Source organism: Dioscorea cayenensis, unplaced genomic scaffold (assembly GCF_009730915.1).
Source record: "Dioscorea cayenensis subsp. rotundata cultivar TDr96_F1 unplaced genomic scaffold, TDr96_F1_v2_PseudoChromosome.rev07_lg8_w22 25.fasta BLBR01000507.1, whole genome shotgun sequence".
Classification (NCBI taxonomy): domain Eukaryota; kingdom Viridiplantae; phylum Streptophyta; class Magnoliopsida; order Dioscoreales; family Dioscoreaceae; genus Dioscorea; species Dioscorea cayenensis.
Genome location: NW_024086898.1, coordinates 47,933 through 68,959, shown reverse-complemented (window position 1 = coordinate 68,959; position 21,027 = coordinate 47,933). Strand labels below are relative to the sequence as shown.

The 21,027-nt window shown below is 41.6% G+C and overlaps 1 non-coding gene across 1 annotated transcript; it reads left to right on the top strand.

Moving 5' to 3' along the window:
* The first annotated feature begins 5,433 nt into the window (after positions 1-5,433).
* LOC120254572 lies at positions 5,434-5,540 on the top strand. Its single transcript, XR_005534663.1, has one exon. It is a non-coding gene; the product is annotated as a small nucleolar RNA R71 (small nucleolar RNA).
* Positions 5,541-21,027: the final 15,487 nt, after the last annotated feature.

Here is a 21,027-nt window from a genome sequence, read left to right as displayed (position 1 = left end):
GGGGAATGATCATCACATAGACATTTGGTCTGTATCTCCGGATCATCCCCATCAATCTCATGGTCTCTAGGCCGAGTGGTGATAGTACAATCGTCTTCTCAGCCCCTCTGATCGCATCCAATAGACCCATCCGCATGATAAGTCTAGTAATCTAGTGGCCTGAGAAGATCACTCCCATCCTGGCATACTAACCCTGATATCTCAAGTACTCTGCTACAATGTTTCCAAGATGGAGTGGCTCGCTCTATACCATAAAATACAAATAAAGCAACTCTTGGAGGCTCAACATCCCACTACTGTCACCCCGGCCGTTCACTGATCAGCTAAGAACAACGTGGATATAGCGTTAAGCCGGCCAGGAGAAGCATGTCACCTTGGAGACTCCCATCTTATACTGTCCCTGCCTGCATAGTGCTCTGTACACGTACTGAGGTGTCAAGCAGTCAAGGTAATCTGTCGGTAGCTGTGCATACTATTTTGTATTAGTGAAAGCATCATCATATAGTCCAAGCCAAATGGAGAACTGGGTGACACTCATGTTGTAGTGATGTCCAAATGTTCTGAACTTTATGGTATCGATTCTCGAGAAATAGCTGTATGAGCGACCACACTCGAACCAAGAGAGCACCTCTAAAGTAAGCATATGGATCGCTGGCTCTTTGATTGTTAATAAACGGCGCCAACTATCCACTGATTGTAACTCCTCAACCTTTAAGCCATATCATCTCCTAACTGAATCTCTATTAGGGCACTCAAGTCTAGGAAACGATACTGTCCAAACTTAAGCTTTGACAAGCGCTCAAAACGAGCCTAGTGCTCGGGAATAGCGAACTCCACACGCTCAGGCTCAGGTGAAATGTCTCAGGGGAAGTTGGCAACCATTTTCTTTGATCTAGGAGCCATATCTACAAGAATTGAAAAATAAATTGATCAAACAAGCTTACAAATCAATACTGCAGAAATCCATACGGTTGTGTGGAAATTCCACATGCATGTGTGGATTCACAGGGCGTGAAAAAAGCATGACTATAATGCAAAATCACACAAATAAATCATTATTTTATTGTAAACCACTCTAGAAGCAAATACGAACCATTTACACATAAAATTGAAGCAACATTCATCAGTTTAACCAAAATAAATCAAGATTGGAGAAAGAAAGAGAAAAAGGGCTTACTAACAAAATGAGAGTATAAAACCATGAAAATGGCCGGAAGACACACTAAAACCTCTATATATAGACTGTGACAAGGTTGGGAGAGCAAGATATGGTGTTCTACGGGTGTGGAGATGTGCGAAAATGAAAAGGCACAAGAGGTTTATAAAGAAAAATCGTGGCCTTTTGAGTTCTATACATCCATACGGGCGTGTGGAAATTACCCACGCCCATATGTTTCCACAGGGGGGCATCACAGGGGTAGACACACACCCCTGTATTCTTTTAGGATAGCTCGACTTATCTTTGAATGCATCCACACTAGCGTGTGAAAATTCCCCATGCCAGTATGCCCCAACCCACACGCCCCTGTGGAAATTTCACACGGGCTTGTAGATGTTCATAAGGATATTCATAGGGGCACTCACACGCCCTTGTGTGATCTAAGGATGGAGGAGAACTCTCTGTAAAGTTTCACATGGGCGTGTGGAAATTACCCACGCCTGCGTGTACTTACAGGGTCATCCACAGGGGCGTCCACATGCCCTTGTGTTTTCTCAGGATAGAGTCTTACAACTCTGCAGGCCATGTGGAAATTAACCACGGGCGTGTGACCGTCACAAGGATATTCATAGGATTATTCACATGCCCTTGTGTCCTCTCGGGATGAGCTCTAAACGGAAACACACCCCTGTATGGAAATTCCATACGGCCGTGTGTCTTCTCTAGATGACTTAGAGAAATTACAGACTCTGCAAAAAATATTCCTCACACTTACACAAACTCAGAGCCTGCCTATACTATGGAAAACTGACAAGAGAATCATCGAAGACACGCTCAAACAACTAAGAAACTTCGCCAATCACAGTTAAGCACACTAGAACACCAACAATCCATGAGAAAAATACAGCAATAGCATGTAAAAGATCAAGACACCAACACTCAAGCTCTTTTTCATGCAAGAACTAAACTAAAACCTAGAGAAATAGTAAAGACTTGGGTTGCGTCCCAAGAAGTACTTGTTTAACGTCGATAAGCTTGACGTACCTGACCTTACCTCATGGGCTCATAAATGAAGGTTTCCTTCTTACATACAACCTGAAAGCACGACGGGTATAATCTTTTCAAAGTAGAGGGAGAGTTATCAAGCTTGTTACCACACAAAGGTTCTTCACCCTTACTCCATGCTTGCACATCCCCATTAGACTTGGGCCGTTTCTTATGACGTCTCCTTGCTCGCTTTAACATTTGGATCATCCTCTTCATGATCCCCTTGGCAGGTTGCAACTTGTCCTCTAGACCAAGTGTTAAAACTTCTTCATTCTCTACCTATTGATCTAGAAATCCCTCATATGTGTCCGGAAGCATCATTTCCTGCACGTATTCATCAATTAACTCATTAGTAGAATCAAGGCAACACAAAGTATCATAAAAATCAAGAGAATGTCGCATGGCTTCAACGAGGTGATATGTCAACTTGTCAGCACCATCTCGTAATGTCAACTCCCCACCATCCATGCCAATGAGAGCATTGGAAGTTCACAAGAATGACCTCCCAAGTATCAATGGGACATCGACATCCTCATCAATATCCAACACTACAAAGTCCATAGGAAATATGTACTTGTCAACTTTTACAAGTACGTCTTCAATAATGCCCCTCGGATGTCTAACTATTCAGTCCGCCAATTAAAGTGTCATTTGAGTGGCCCTAGGCTCTCCCAAGCATAGCATCTGGAAGAATGTATATGGAATGACGTTGATGCTAGCCCTTGAGTCCAGCAATGGCTTCTCTTCACCCAAATTACCAGTATTGCATGGGATGAGGAAGCTTTCGGGGTCCTTTTTCTTGTTCGGCATATTCCTTTGCAACACCGCCAAACATGAAATATCTAAAATCACAGATGCACTCTCCTCCAACTTCCTCGTGTTAGTCAAAAGGTCCTTGAGAAACTTTGCATAGCGAAGCATTTGAGAAAATGCCTCTACAAATGGGATGTTGATATGCAACTACCTGAATAGACCCAAGAACTTCTTGTATTGCTCATCATTGTGGTTGTTCTTCAATCTTGAAGGATATGGGATTTATGGATTGTAAGGTGTGGATGCCACCTTTTTCTCCTTGGCTCTTTTTCCTCTACCTCGACAAACTCGGGCAACTCAACATTGGTCTTCTCACTTAGGAGCCTACTCTTAACTTCACGACCACTTCTGAAAGTGATCACCTTCACATGCTCTCTTAGATTGATCTCGGTGTTGCTAGGCAAACTCCCTTGATGTCTCTCTGAAAGTGTCTTTGCAATTTGTCCCACTTGATTCTCTATGTTGTGCAATTACGCGGTGTGGTTGTGAAGTGTGGCTTCAACTGATTGAAATCTTGTATTCGACGATTGAATAAACTTGGTCAAAGCCCTCTCCAAATTACTCATCTGGTTCTCCAACCCTGAAACTCCATTCTCCTTGTTCGGGGCTTCTTGTTGTTGTTAAAAACCCAGTGGTGCCATATTCTTCTGTTGTCCTTGATTACTCTAAGAAAGGTTAGGGTGGCTCCTCCACCCCGGATTGTAGGTGTTGCTATATATGCACATATTCTACTGGTGAGTCCGCAAGTGCACGGGTCGTCAAGAATACCCTGTGCGTGACATAGGGGTCATATTCCCTAGGGTCCCAGGAGCTGCTATTACTTCCCCCTAGACGGCACTATCTAGTATACCTAATATAGGACTAAAACAAGATAAGGAAAATAACAAGGAGAAAACTATAAACACATGGACTAAGGCTCACCACATAAACATACTAAGGAAGCAAGTAACAATGAAAGTGCGAGGTCCCCAGGCGAGGATCCCCTCGGGACTACTAAAGCTAGATGGATGTTAGAATTACAAAGGCAACGTTGGTTGGACCAAGAGACATTCAAAAATAGATCACCCCGATGGTTACGGCGGTAATCCCTAATCCAATAAGAGTATTGGCTCAGAATCTCTTCTGATAAAATCCTCCTATGATCGCATTACAAGTAGGGAGATCACAAATTAAGGCTGAAACTCAACCTAGGTACAGCTAGTTGGAGGGGTATGAAATACCCAATGGTCATGGTGTATTCATACATGTATCCCTTTCAAGCAAGGTGTGTCAAGGACAAGGGCGATGGTCTCGCACCAAATACAACTTAGAAGTTGGATCACAGAGTTCTCATGCAAAACAACACATCAAAGGGCACCAAGCAAGGATCACAAACCACACAAATAACATAAATGTAAATCAAAGGATCCATACAAGCAAGTTCGTCCCAAGGTTCACCGGATGCCCGGTGACCTTGGGAGTCTAGTTCATCATCAACAAAGGAGCAAGTGTAGATGATAAGAGATACAAAGAAAAGCTCATAACAAACTCTCCTAAGATGAAGACTAGAAGGTGGTGATGAGAACTCGTTGGATTCGCTCCAGCGAGCTCCTAGATCATTTTCCTTGAGTGTAACCTTCTTCTCCCTTCGATTTTCCCCTCAGATCTGCCTTCTCCCGTAGCCTTGAAGGTCTAGAAAATGATGGTCAAGAGTGGTGGCAAAAAAGTCCCCCAAATGATGCCCTAATAAAGCCTTTATATGCCCAGATCCCGATGGGTAAACGGGTCAATATACCGGCTATATGCCGACCCCTCGGGATATCTAGTTTTCTACCGAGAAGCCCGCGATGAGCTATAGTAACACTGGTACAATACTATGCTACAGTAATCCCCGGCTCGGAATGCCGTTTTAATGCCGAATTCATCCCCAATCGTGTCGCCGAGTCACCCAGGGCTTCAAGTAGGCCTGAAATGCAATAATAACACAATTTAGACAAAAAAGGCATCGATTCATTAATAAAATACACAATTCATACATAATAAATACATGCAAAATACATATATTTAGGCGTTTATCATTTACTGAGGATGTACCACCAATAGAAATTGGGCAATCAGATGGAGCATGTCCTCCCCTACACATAGTGCAACTCGTTATGGCCGCTACTCTAGGAGAAGTTAGAGTATCTAAATTCTTGCTAAATGACTCAACTTGGGCTGCTAATAACGTGACTACATTAATCTCATGAAGTCCAGCTACTTTCTTTCTGTCCCGTGTGTTCCACTGATAACTGTTCATAGCCATTTCTTCAATGAGATGTCGGGCTTCTTTAGGGGTCTTGCTTCCTAAGGTACCTCCTATTGCAGCATCAAGTAACTGCTTTGTGCTTGGGTTCAACCAACTATAGAAAGTCTGAATAATCATCAACTCGAGGAACCCATGTTGATGACATTTCTACAAGAGCTCCTTGAACCTATCCCATGTTTCAAAAGGGGACTCCAATTCTGTTTGCACTAAAAGAGGATAGTTCTTTCCTATGCTACACAAATTTTCCTGGAGGAAAATATCGGGCAAGAAAAACATCTACCATCTCCTCCCATGTAGTGATTGATGCCCTAGGTAATGAATCTAGCCATTGCTTTGCTCTCCCATTCAAGTAAAATGTGAAGGCTCTCAACTTGATAGCATCATTCGTAACACCATTAATCTTGAGCATATCTCATACTTCTAAGAAGTTCTCTATGTGATTGTTTGGATCCTCATTGGCCAAACCACTAAACTGTACCGACTGCTGTAATATCTGGAAGAAGCCTGATTTAAGCTCAAAACTCTGAGCTATAATCAGTGGCCGTACAATGCACAGGTTCGTTTCCCCTTCTATAAATTCTTCTTCCAATGTCCGGATCTCCTTCAACCAATGTCGAAAGGTTTTCTCGGGTCATAACCTAGAGCTACAACCAAAGAAAGAAAAACAAATCAGAATGATGAAAGAATAAGAAAGTGTGAAATAGAACAAGTGATGAATAGCTAAAATACCAAAGTGCAAAATGCTTCCAAACTGCCTATTCCCTGTAATGATGCCAAAAACTTGACACACCGCTTTTGTGTGTGTACCGTAAGTTCATGGGTTACCGAAGTAATAAAGTACCCTGGTTGCAGTCATATCCACAGGGAATAGTGCTTGAAAAACACAAGTATTGCTATTTAACTATGGTGAAGATGAATCAAGAATGGTGTGAACAATATCAATGCAAACAAAAATAAAGAAAATAAGAAAGAGATGCAATTAAATGATAGAAGAGGCAATCGATAGAAAGTTGTACACCTCGACATTGCTCTCCCTAGGACTATTGTTCCAAGTGCAAGACCAATCACTATGTCTCCTAACTGATGTTTAATAAGTCATAGAAATCTTTAAACACACGGTCCCAAACCCAAGCTCAATCGTGACTAACCCTACACTATGCCCCGACGAAAAGGAATACTCTTGATGTCACACACTGTATGGGTTTACATAAAGCTTTAGTGACTCCAAGCGATAAACCCTATTCCCCAATATAGATCTAACCCTTTGGTCTAGGTGAAAGACCCCTGATCATAACTAAGACCTATCACTAAGGATTACTTTAACGCTTCACTCTATTGGTTGTGCAACTAAGCCCTAGTAGAATTTGTCTCTTAGCACTTCACTCTATTGTGACCACAAAGAACTCTTGGAATGTGGAGGTAGGATAAATCACATCGTAAGGGAAAGGGGACGTTCCGCTACCTCTTAACTCACCCTCTCGACTGTCTCCCATCTTGCTTTGTCTAACCCTCATGCTGTGTCACTCATCCACAAAGATTACCATGATGAATTCTCAACCCAAGTGTCACTCTAAGGAAAAATCAATTCAACAAGCATTCAAGGTTGGAACTCAATTAAAAACATCAGTTAAAGACACATAGTAAAAGATCAATGAAACAAAATCATCCTATGGTTTACAAGTCCAAGCACCTACTATGGGTTTAGCTATCTATGGAGCAAGATACAATCAACAATGAAATTGAATGTAAAAGCATGCAATACATAAGTATATCCCCCTCGTAGTCCTTATCGATGGTCTTATGGAGTAGCCTCGTTTTCTCCAGAGGTTTCCTCGTCAAGCCTAGGGCACGCCTCGCCGAATCATGCCGACAAAAACTCACTCAATAAATATCTTCTGAAGGAATATAGTGTTGAAGGTAGTAGAGCCACTACCAAAGCCCAGCTAAAGCCTCTCTAACCCTAGTTGTTAGTGCCTCCGAAGATGGGGAAAAGATGAGAAAAAGATTTTTCAAAATGTCTCAAGTTGCGGCCTATATAGGGCTGGAATTTGACATCCACACCTCGTGGAATTTTCACATGCTCGTGTGAATTTCCAGGATTCTGTTTCCTGTGAGCTACGAATAGTAATTGCTACAGTACTTTACTGCATTAAACTACTGTAGTACTTCGACAAAATACTCCCTAATCCACACTTTTCATCGAGGCCACGTGAATGGAAGCACATCCATGTGATAGATCACGTTGCGTCTTTAAATAAAATCATATTAATGAAGATCTTGCTAGTAGTGCACAAGTCTAAACACATGAGTGTGACTACCTCTGTACCCCTCCAATTTGTATGTTCGCTCGAGCATAATGGAGGTTGGCACACACTAACATGTCTTTGAGCACAACTTGTGCCTTCGCATTTGTTCACTCCAATATTTCATCAACAATATGCATCCACGATCTATTTTTGCTTCCTTTCTTCCACTATTGTCTCCATAACCCTACATGCATAAAAGAACACAAATACACATGTATAAGAGATAAAATCTGAGAAAAATAACACTCAATGTAATAAAAGAATACTTCATATTACTATTACACAAGAACTTATCATGGGGTTTGCTTTTATTATGGCAGATATGCTTGGAAAGTTGGGTTTTCTGGTTAAAGTATAAAATAAATTTTCTAGAGTCCTTACATGACCAACTACATTTAGGGATAGTTTTTTATTGCTCTTTAGATAAGTATATGATCCATTAACTTACTAGAAATGCATATTTGTGGGAGTAATATATGTTGTAGCTATTGAATTTCATCTATTTAAGAGACTATAACTTGCAATTAATTTTCAAGAGCCAGTCAGTATGCCTACCCAGGTTGATTTTCCTAAAAACCAGATGGTGCACACACGTAATGGTTGTGTCACCTGGCTTCATGAATAAAGGGTTTGATTACAGAAATGAGATGATCCTTTGTAAATATACCAATAATTCAATGCTGCAATTTGGTTTCCATTAAATATATAAGCTCAATTTGATGTTGGAAAGGACTAGAGAATAATGTCAGTTTGATCCCTTGAAGATCGGGAGGTAGTTCGGGAAGTTTATTTATGTTCCACCTAATGGTTGTACTAGAACAACACACTAGAAATTTGCAATGCTTGTTGTAAGCAACTTGTGATAGACATATATTGTAGTTGTTAGATGTATTATTGTATTGTATCTATATGTATACATGTGCATATATGTATAGACATATATGTATACTTATCATGTCCTATATGTAGACCCAAAGGGTCAATCATGGAACTTGTACAAGGTTCAACGACTTGTTCCATTCTTTCTCTCTAATAAGTGTCTAAATATAGGTATTTTCATATATGTATAGTATTCACTTTGCACGTATTTTGTGAGGTTTGATGCCCGTTTTGCACTTAATCATCTACTATTTGCTTTGTAGGGCATGTGGAAGCCATGGAGAACACGATGATATCATTTACGTGAAAAGAGAAGAAAAACAACCTTCATACTACCCTCATACCACCCAGTATGGCGGCTGCATGCATTGTAGCAGCGGGATGGTTTGAAGCTGTCTGCCTAGAGTTTCATACCACCCGTATACCACCTTGTATAGAGGCCGTATGGACCCCGTATGAAGCGCGAATTTAGGTTTTTGAGTGTTATATGGCCCCCATACGACCCGTATATGACCCGTATGCTGTGGGGGGTATAAAAGGAGACTTTTAGGGCAGAACAAGGGGACTTTTCTGGACAGATTTTGGGAGGCTACATGGGAAGGTTTGGGTGACCTTGGGAAGAAGAAGAAGGGCAAGGAAACGAGGAGATCATCAAAGGCCAAGGTTAAGAACTCTCAATGCAAGAAGGCAACATCATTCAAAGGGGAGTTCAACCACGATTTGAAGGAAGGAGGCCCACGGCAAGAGGAAGCGTCATTCAGCATTCCTTTGGAGGGGAAAGCGTCATTCTGCACATTCTCTACCTTCTCCTCCACCATTTCATCTAGAGAGTGTCATCTATGCTTTTTCTTTGTATTTTGCTGGATTGTGTTGTTTGTTGTGGGATGATGACACACTAGACCCCCAAGGCCACCGGTTGTGAGGCCGAGTATGAAGGAAAGAAACCAATGTGGATCATAATGCACCGATTTTGGAGGAAATCTTGCTAAGGTTCAAACGCGAAGACATAGGTCGGGTGTGAGATGCTAGAGTGTGTGCCAACCTCCTCGTATTTGAGTTAGCACAACCATTTGGAGGAGCACAAGGGCAGTCACACTCAAGCATTCCGACTTATGCACATAGAACAAGATCCAAACCAACTTGTTCGTCATTAAAGAAGCAAAGCGATCCACGACGTGAACGTGTACCCGTTTGCATCACCTCGATGAAAATATGGATTCGAGAAGTAGTTTAGGTAAGGTAATGTAGCATAGTAATGCAGCGAAAGTACTGTAGTAGTACTATTCACAATGACCGAAAATCACAATTCCAGAGAATCCACACGGGCGTGTGGAAATTACCCACGCCCGTCTGGAAATTCCACAGGGGCATGTGAAAAATTCACAGGACTATGCAGATGCCCGATTCCAGCCCTATTTAAAGCCGATTTCAGCCCCGATTTTAGCATTCTTTTCTCCATCTTGTCCCCAACTTGAGAGAGGATCTCGGCTAGGGTTTTGAGAGGTATTGGCTAGGGTTTTAGAGAGGTTCTAAGGCACCGACATCGTCATTCCTTTGGAAGAAGGTTGGTAGGGGAGCTTCCGTCGAGGCGTATCCTATACTGGGACAAGGGAATCCTTGGACTGACAGTGAGAGGACTTTCCACAAGACCATCGACACAACTATCGAGGGATTTCTCTATGGATTCATTACTTTTTACATTCTATTTCTTTGATTGTACTTAGCCCCATGGAGGCTAAACCCCTAGTGGGTACTTGGGTATTTGTGAACCCTAGGATGTATTTGTTTCATTGAATCTCTTTATTATGCTTTCAATTAATTGATGTTTGTTGTGAGTTCAAACCTTGAATGCTTGATTGTATGAACATTTCCCCTAGAGTGACAGTAGGGTTGAGAGTTTTTGTTGGTAACCTTGTGAGTGAGTGACACCCCACGAGCGTTAGACAAAGCTAGGTTGGAGAGGGTTGAGAGGTTGAGTCTAGAGGTACAAGAGCGTCCCCTTTCTCCTCCGGCGTGATAGATTCTACCTCCATTCTTCGAGTTCTTTACTGTCATAATAGAGTGAATGGTCTAAGGGATGACCCTCCGCTGGGGCTTAGTTGCGCGTGCAACGGAGTGAAGCGTTGAGGTGATCTTAGTATCTAGGGCTTAATCGTGGTTAGGGACCTTCCACCTAGACCAAAGGGTTAGGTCTATAATAAGGAAGAGATTTATCACTTGGAATACCTATAGCTCATTGCAACTCTATTCGAGTGCGAGGTTGAGAGGTTATCTAATCTCTCCTCCGGGACATGTATAGAGTTAGGCATAGTTGACCTTAGATTTGGGACTATGTATTTAAGGATTTCCATGATTCACCATTGCATTGATTAGGAAGCATAATAGAGGGTTCTTGCACTTGAAACGATTGTTCTAGGTGGAGTATTATCCGAGTACCCCATCTTTATCGATTGCCTTACCTCCTCCTTTACTCGTGCTTTCTTACTTGTTGCTTTTAATTTTGAGAATTGAATCATTGTCACACTTATCACTACTGATCTTTCACATAGCTAAGAAGCAGATTAAGTGTTTTTATTCCCTACTCCCTGTGGATTCGATACCCGCTCACCAGGGATTATTACTTCGACAAACCCGTGCACTTGCGGGATATACGCAAGGGGATCTTGTCAAGTTTTTGGCACCGTTGCCGGGGAGTAGGCGTTTAGAGATACTTTGTACTTTGTTTTCTTAGCTATTTGACCATATATTCTATTTCATATCTTCTTATTCTATCATTGTTCTAACTTTTCCTTATTTCCTTTTTATTGCAGAAAATGATTAACATGTTTGAGTCATTTGACACTATCATGAGAATGGTTGAAAACGTGGAGTAGAAAGTTCAAATAGTTGCATTGCATGACATACCGTATTATTCTCATCATGAGCAGTATACAACTCAACAGACATTAGAAGAATCAGTTGAAGAGTACATCGCCAGGATTCAAGGGCAAAACTATGAATTAGATAATGTGATAAAGCAGTTTGGGAGATCCACGTCGGTGTCAATGAGTGATCACTTGGAGGAAAGTGTAGAAAGAATCCTTGCTCGGGTTTGATTCTTCCTATCAAGACCAAAGGCAAGAACTCTTTTTCGAGTGGGAGTTGCTATTTCAAAAGCGAGAACTATCTCGGAATGGACACGTTGATATCCATTGCGATTGTAAAGAAAATAGGTACCGGTGGAAGAAGAGGAGAATAGCTGTGAACATGAGGACAAATGATTTCGAGGAGATTGATAGATTGAAGGAGGGCGACTTGCGCCCATCAATTTTTGAACCACGGAACTTGAGCTTAAAACTCTTTCAGCACATTTGGAATATGCATTCTTAATGGAGGACTCTAAACTCCCTATGATAAGCTTGTTAGCATGTTGAAAAAGCACAAATCAGCTATTGCATGGAAGATCTCCGACATTAAGGATATAAACCCATCATTCTGCACTCATAAGATCCTAATGGATGATGACTACAAATCACGTGATCCAATCTCGTGAAAGATTGAACCCGAATATGAAGGAGGTTGTCAAAGGCGGAGTTAATAAAAACTTTTTGGATGCGAGGAATCATCTACCCCATATCCGAGCTGACAGAGTGGGTGAGCCCGACCCATGTTGTCCCAAAAAAAAGGAGGAATGACAGTAGTAAAGAATGAAAAGAATGAGTTAATCCCAACTAGGACAGTTACTAATTGGCGAGTTTGCATTGACTATAGAAGACTGAATGACGTCACTCGGAAAGATCATTTTCCTTTGCCATTTATTGACCAAATGTTAGAACGACTAGCGGGGCATCATTTCTACTGCTTCCTTGATGGCATGTCGGGATATTTTCAAATCCTAATAGCCCCAGAAGATCAGGAGAAAACCACATTTACTTGCTCTTATGGTACTTTCGCTTATAGAAGAATGCCTTTCGGGTTGTGTAACGCTCCTGCAACATTCCAGCGATGCATGATGGCCATTTTTGATGACTTTTTCGAAGATATTATGGATGTTTTCATGGATGATTTTTCAGTGTTCGGGGACTCTTTTGATGCGTGCTTAAATAATTTGGAAAGAGTATTAGTGAGATGTGAAGAGACGAATCTTATCATAAGCGGGAGAAGTGTCACTTTATGGTGCAAGAAGGCATTGTCCTTGGACATAAGATTTCCCAGGCAGGTATGGAGGTGGATAAGGCAAAGATTGAGGTAATTGAAAAGCTTCCTCCACCTACGAATGTGAAAAGGGATCCCATGATTTCTTGGGTCATGCGGGGTTTTCTAGAGAAGATTCACTAAGGACTTTTTCGAAGATCTCCCAACCAGTTGACCAAACTCTTGGAGAAGGATACCCATTTTGATTTCGGGGAACAAGCATGCGAATGCATTTAATGTCTTTGAAAGAAAAGTTAGTGCAAGCACCAATCGACAACACGAAGTGGGATGTGCCGATTCGAAGTAATGTGTGATGCTAGTGATTGATGCGATGAGGAGCGGTCTTGGGTCAGAGGAGAAATAAGCAATTTCAACCGATCTATTATGCTAGCAAGACTCTCACAAGTGCACAAGAGAATTACACCACTACTAAAAAGGATTTATTAGCAGTAGAGTTTGCTTTTGATAAATTCAGACCATATCTCATCCTATCTAATGTCACAGTGTTCATAGATCATTCTGCACTCTGTTATCTCATGAACAAGGCAGATGCCCAGCCAAGATTGATTCGGTGGATATTGTTGTTGCATGAATTTGATATGGAAATAAAAGATAAAAAGGGGACAGAGAATGTGGTTGCAGATCATCTGTCGAGATTAGAAGATTGTGAGGGGTAAGAACCGGCAAGCAAGGAAATTAATGATTTCTTCCTTGAAGAGCATCTGTATGCGGTACAGAAATCATAATCAAAAGATATTCCATGGTTTGCAGATTTTGCGAATTATCTGCCATGAAGGGTATTGAAGCAGGGTTTATGCTTTCAACAGAAAAAGAAATTTTTCAGTGACCTAAAGAATTTTTTCTGGGAAGATCCTTACCTGTTCCATATTTGTGCAGATCAGGTGGTGCGAAGGTGTGTTTCTATGGAGGAAGGTTGGAACATCATTGCGCATTGTCATTCAGGCCCTGTGGGGGTGCATTATACATCAAGTCAAACTGCAGAGAAGGTTTTAGCCACTGGGTTCTATTGGCCGACCTTATTCCAAGATTTCATCAATTCGTTTTACGATGTGATAGTTGTCAAAGGGCTGGAAACTTATCACGAAGGGACGAGATGCCTCAAAATCCTATGCAATTTTGCGAGGTGTTTGATGTATGGGGAATTAATTTCATGGGACCATTTCCAAAGTCCAATGGCAATCAATACATTTTGGTAGCAGTTGATTATGTTTCCAAGTGGGTGGAAGCCCAGGCTCTTCCAACTAATGATGCAAGAACTGTGGTGAAGTTTTTGAAGAAGTTATTTACACGATTTGGAACTCCCAGAATTATCATTAGCGATCGGGGAAACCATTTTTGTAACACACAATTGGTGAAAGTGTTAAAGTGTTATGGAGTTCATCATCGTCTTGCTACTCCTTACCATCCGCAAATGAGTGGGCAAGTGGAGGTTACAAATAGAGAGCTCAAGAGAATCTTAACCAAATCAGTGGAACAAGGGAAACGAGATTGGTCCGAAAGGTTAGATGACACACTTTGGGCTCATAGAATAGCATACAAAACCCCAATTGGGACCACTCCCTATAATTTAGTGTATGGAAAATCTTACCATTTACCGGTGGAATTAGAGCACAAAGCATATTGGGCAATTAAAGTGATGAATTTTGACTTGCGCAAATCTGGAGAGCAACGAATATTACATCTCAACGAGTTATTCGAATGGAGGATGAATGCATATGAGAATGCAAGGATATATAAGGAAAGAATTTGGAAGTGGCATGACAAGCATATTAAGATTCCGAAGGACTTCTAAGCAGGAGATCAGGTGTTACTATTCAACTCTCGTTTATGTTTATTCCCGGTGAAACTCAAATCAAGGTGGTCTGGTCTGTATACCATAATCGAAGTTTTACCTCATGGAGCCATTGAGATTAACCATCCGGAGAAGGGCACATTCAAGGTGAATGGACATAGGCTGAAACCATACTATGGCGGAGAGATTTGTAGTGATAATAGAGAAATATTTTTCCTCCATGAACCCCCGTGAGGTAAGACAAGGTACGTCAAGCTTAGTGACGTTAAACAAGCGCTTCTTGGGAGGCAACCCCAAGTGTTTACTATTTCTTATCTTCTAGTTTAGTTTGTTTGCATGAATAATTTGTTAAGTGTTGGTGTCTTGATTTTTTGATGCTTTTGCTGAGATTTTCTTGTGGGCTTTGAGTATTCATCGTGTGTTTCCATGTGGAATTGGTGAAGTTGTGTCGTTTGAGCTTTATTCCATGTTTTTCACTGGTAACACTTGCATACTAGAGCAGGCTCTGAATGTGTAAACATGTTCAGAAACTTTCTGCAGATCCTGCAGGTTATTCTATGGCATCCAGTGAAAACGCACAAGCGTGTGGAATTTCCGCACACCCATGGATTTGTATTGCGAGCTCATCCAGAGAAGGCACAGGGGCGTGCGCCTGCCCCTATGAACGACCATGCGGATATCGCACTCCCACGGGTAATTTCCGCATGGGCGTGTGATTTCCTGCAGAGTTTGTCAAATTATCCTGAGAACGAACAGGGGCGTGAATTCGCTCCTGTGGGCGACCTTGTGAAAACCGCACGGGTGTGGGTAATTTCCGCACGCCTGTGTGAATATCTGCAGCGGAGTCTCTCTATTCCAAGAAGATACAGGGGCTTGCGCTTGCCCCTGTTAGTTGAGCTTGTGAATGTCCACGACCATGCGTAAGTTCTGCACGGGCGTGTGGAGCATTTAGGATAGTTTCTCAGATGTCCAGAGAAGCCACAGGGGTGTGCGTTCGCCCCTGTGAGATCTTCATTTGAGGGCGCACAGGCGTGGATGATTCCCGCACGCCCGTGTGGATCTCCATGAATTAAAAGACTGTCTGTTCTCCTAATACATTGGTCACATCTTGTTCCTCAGCTAACCCTAAGCCGCCCAAAGAAAATTTTCTGACATTCTCCTGTCTTCCTATTGTTGTCTTTGAATTGATTGATTATGCATTGTGCAGATTGTAGGGGTGTTTAGCTTCAACTCATCGGTAAGGCTTTGTTTCCTCTCATCACCGACTTCCTTTGAGTCTAGCTGATTACATGCGATTAAAATGGATAATGCACATCAGTTTCTTACTAAAATGGTTATGATTTGTTTTTGAGAAGATCTGGAAGTGAAATATGTGGTTTTGTTGGAAGAATGGCTACAAGGGCCGTGCGTTTTCCACGCCCCGTGAAAGTGCACAGGTGTGTGGAATTTCCGCACGGCCGTGCGTTATGATTTTCCTGCATTCGGAATGATACTTATTGATTTTCTTTTTCTAATACATCCAGGTATGGCCACCAAATCGAAGAAGGTAGTTGCTAAACGTCCTAGAGGGCCTGCCCCTGAGCTGGAAGTCATGGAATTCACACTTCCTGCGCATCGAGCTCAATTTGAGCGGTTAGCGAAGCTTAAGTTTGGTCAAACGCGAATCCCGGATGTTGGGTTACTCAGGAAGGTGCAACTAGCAGATGACATGGCTGATGAGGTCGAGAAACTATTATTGGTCGGTAGTTGGCACAAGTTATTGAATATTCATGACCCTGCTATTCGCTCACTCACTTTAGTGGTGCTTGCTTCATTTGAGTTTGACCGCTCTTATGCTCATTTTGATAGTGTTGGCGCTATTCAGTTTAGAGCTTTTGGGCAACATCATAGTATGAGCATCACACAGTTCTCCACTAGACTTGGTCTATATGATGAGGAGTATACTGAGACTGAGGAGTATGAGAGTCTTCCAATTGACATGTCGGGTTTATCTCCCAAGGAGGCGTATAAAATACTATGTGGTAAGGGGCGATATTAATCATGAGTGTCTAAGGCCTCATGTTTATCTCGACCTAGTTACAGATATCTTCATGCCATCATAAGCAGGTCAGTGAATGGTCGCGGTGATAGCACAGGAGTCATAAACCAGCAAAAACTTCTGTACATATACTCCATGGTTCAGAACGAGCCGGTCCATCCGGGGCACATTTTAGCGGAGTATTTGAAGCATCAAGGACAGTATCCCAGACTAGGTGTCATTTTCTCAGGTCCACACATTACAAAACTCATTTTGGGGATGGGTCTACGTGACCCAATCAGCGGAGCCGAGAAGACGATAATACCAGCACCACTTGGGTTAGAGACAATGAGGCTCATGGGTTTAGTCAGTAAATATCCAGATGGTGTTTATGTGCTGAATATACCATTCGAGGATAAAGATGATGAGCCTCAGTCAGTACCAATGGAGACCGAGGCACCTCCAGCTGCAGAGAACGTACCCCCGTACGTTTGTTTACACCATCTCGAGCTCATGATCGCTTTGAGAGGCTCGAGAATGCTTTAGGAGTGGTGCGGACAGAGGTCTCCGAGATCAGGGCCACGCAAGCCGCTCAGTACATAGAGTTCATGGCACGTTTCGACGTATTACAGCCAGATCTTAGGCGAGGCGTCGCCTCCTCATTTGTCTTCTGACCGAGGGACTCCTCGGCCCCTCCACATCTCCCTGCACCCCCATCTCCAATACCCAGGCATCGGTGGATCCACCTTATGTTTCCCCACCACCGGTAGTAGCGAGAGGGAGCCCGACATAGCGTGACACGCGACATTTGACTTTATTTTTCGCATTTTCTTTATTTTTGCATTTTTATTTTTAGACTTGTTCACTCAGAAAGGATTCTCCTTCTTAGTTTATTTTCATTTTGCATCTCTAGTTGTATTCATTGTCTATCTTTTAAATATACTCGAGTTATTTTGTTTTTATTGAGCTTCACTGAACCCCCTCGTGTATGCGTACAGATGGTCTTGTCATCTTGGGAATTGGGACATTATCATGGGCACAGCCAAGGTGTTTAGGCACTTGCCCGTGCGAGCTTCACAACCCGTTGGAACATTACTCCCAAGGAATTATCTTCACCAAAATCGCGACACTAGGGAGTCGAGGGAGTATTGTTTCAATTGCTTCTCCCACATTTGCACTTCATTAATACATATTTTGAGTGAACTTCCTTATGTACATTGAGGACAATGTACAACTTAAGTGTCTGTGGGGAGAGTTTCATAGTGCACACATTGTTTCTATTGTTCTTGATTGATATACATGCTCACATCGTTTCGATTGTTCTTGATTGATATACATGCTCACATAGCCAATGGCGGTTCACCATAGTTGCACTGATTGTATTCTTGAGTTTAGGAGAATTTTTAACATTGAACATTTTCATGCTCTAGGTTTATTTGAATTCTTAGGAATTTTTGCCTGATTTACACTCAGTGCACTACTCACTCTTTAAACTCTATTGGAAACTCATGTCCGATGTTAAAGGGACTAGTTATAGTTGTTTCTTGTGTTAAATTCTAAAAAAAAAAATGAACGATGAAAAGAAGGAACAAAATAGTTTTCTTGTTTGTTTTGCATTTTGGGTGGAAAGAGCTACCACCTATGTAGTATGAAGCTACTCTCATAAGTCAGATACTAGTTATGCCCTAATGAGAGAAAGAGCTATCTCTTAGGATGAGTGAAAGCTACCACTCTGGTAGAAAGAGCTACCACCTCAAAAGTGTGAAAGCCACCTTAGCAGCCGCTTTGGAAAGGGCTACTTTAGAGGATGTGTGAAGCTACTACCATCTTTGAAATTGTTGTCACTTTTGTAGATAAATAAGTCCCTTGTACTTAGAACTTTGAGGAGTATACCTTGGGTTGTTTTGTGTGAGTTCACACACGTACACGATTTCGGGTTTGGTATTTTTTTTTATTCAAGTTTTTAGCTAGAGCTTTGATTTTTTGTATTTAATGTTGAAATTTCCCTTACTTGTAGAATGCTCTCTCTGTACACTTTCATTTTTGGTTCCTTTCTTCCACTATTGTCTCCACAACCCTACATGCATAAAAGAACACAAATACACATGTATAAGAGATAAGATCTCAGAAAAATAACACTCAATGTAATAAAAGAATACTTCATATTACTATTACAGAAGAACTTATCATGGGGTTTGCTTTTATTATGGCAGATACGCTTGGAAAGTTGGGTTTTCTTGTTAAAGTATAAAATAAATTTTCTAGAGTCCTTACATGACCAACTACATTTAGAGATAGTTTTTTATTGCTCTTTAGATAAGTATATGATCCATTAACTTACTAAAAATGCATATTTGGGGGAATAATATATGGTGGAGCTATTGAATTTCATCTATTTAAGAGACTATAACTTGCAATTAATTTTCAAGAACCAGTCAGTATGCCTACCCAGGTTGATTTTCCTAAAAACCAGATGGTGCACACACGTAATGGTTTTGTCACCTGGCTTCATGAATAAAGGGTTTGATTACAGAAATGAGATGATCCTTTGTAAATATACCAATAATTCAATGGTGAAATTTGGTTTCCATTAAACATATAAGCTCAATTTGATGTTGGAAAGGACTAGAAAATAATATCAGTTTGATCCCTTCAAGATCGGGAGGTAGTTCGGGAAGTTTATTTATGTTCCACCTAATGGTTGTACTAGAACAACACACTAGAAATTTGCAATGCTTGTTGTAAGCAACTTGTGATAGACATATATTATAGTTGTTAGATGTATTATTATATTGTATCTATATGTATACATGTGCATATATGTATAGACATATATGTATACTTATCATGTTCTATATGTAGACCCAAAGGGTCAATCATGGAACTTGTACAAGGTTCAACGACTTGTTCCATTCTTTCTCTTTGATAAGTGTCTAAATATAGGTATTTTCATATATGTATAGTATTCACTTTGCACATATTTTGTGTGGTTTGATGCCCGTTTTGCGCTTAATCATCTACTATTTGCTTTGTAGGGCATGAGGAAGCCATGGAGAACACGATGATATCATTTAGGCAAAAAGAGAAGAAAAACAACCTTCATACCACCCTCATACCACCCAGTATGGAGGCTGCATGCACAGTAGCAGCGGGATGGTTTGAAGCTGTCTGCCTAGAATTTCATACCACCCGCATACCACCCTGTATGGAGGCCGTATGGACCCCGTATGCACCCTGTATAAAGCGCGAATTTAGGTTTTTGAGTGTTATACGACCCCCATATGACCCCTATATGACCCGTATGCTGTGGGGGAGGGGTATAAAAAGAGACTTTTAGGGCAGAACAAGGGGGATTTTCTGGACAGATTTTAGGAGGCTACCTGGGAGGCTTTGGGTGACCTTGGGAAGAAGAAGAAGGGCAAGGACACGAGGAGATCATCAAAGGCCAAGGTCAAGAGCTCTCAAGGCAAGAAGGCAACATCATTCAAAGTGGAGTTCAACCACGATTTGAAGAAAGGAGACCAACGGCAAGAGGAAGCGTCATTCGGCATTCCTTTGGAGGGGGAAGCATCATTCGGCACATTCTCTACCTTCTCCTCCACCATTTCATCTAGAGAGTGTCATCTATGCTTTTGCTTTGTGTTTTGTTGGATTGTGTTGTTTGTTGTGGGATGATGACACACTAGACCCCCAAGGCCACCGGGTGTTGGTGAACCTTGGGGGGTTTTATCATGTATTTTGGATGATTACTTGTTAATTCCATGCTTGGGTTATTTTGAGATTTAATCCATTGTTGATAAGTGCTTGTGTGATATGAATGCAAAGCATTCTTTCCTTATGTTGAGCAATACATTTCTCAAGTTTTTACATTAATATGTGTGTTTGTATGTTACTTTCGTGCAGGTAGGGTTGTGAGGCCGAGTATGAAGGAAAGAAACCAATGTGGATCATAATGCACTGATTTTGGAGGAAATCTTGCTAAGGTTCAAACGCAAAGATATAGGTCGGTGTGAGATGCTAGAGTGTGTGCCAACCTCCTCACATTTGAGTTAGCACAACCATTTGGAGGGGCACAAGGGCAGTCACACTCAAGCATTCCGACTTATGCACATAGAACAAGATCTCCACCAACTTGTTCGTCATTAAAGAAGCAAAGCGATCCACGACGTGAACGTGTGCCCGTTTCTGTCACCTCGATGAAAATATGGATTCAGGAAGTATTTTAAGCCAGGTACTGTAGCAGAGCAATGTTGCAAAAGTACTGTAATCCCTAGAGCTTATTAGTAGCAGAGCACTGTAGCAAAAATACTGTAATCCCAGAGCAAAGGGCTAGGTATATAATTAGGAAGAGATTTATCACTTGGAATCCATAGAGCTCATTGCAACTCTATTCGAGTGCGAGGTTAAGAGGTTATCTAATCTCTCCTCCGGGACATGTATAGAGTTAGGCATAGTTGACCTTAGATTTGGGACTATGTATTTAAGGATTTCCATGACTCACCATTGCATTGATTAGGAAGCATAATAGAGGGT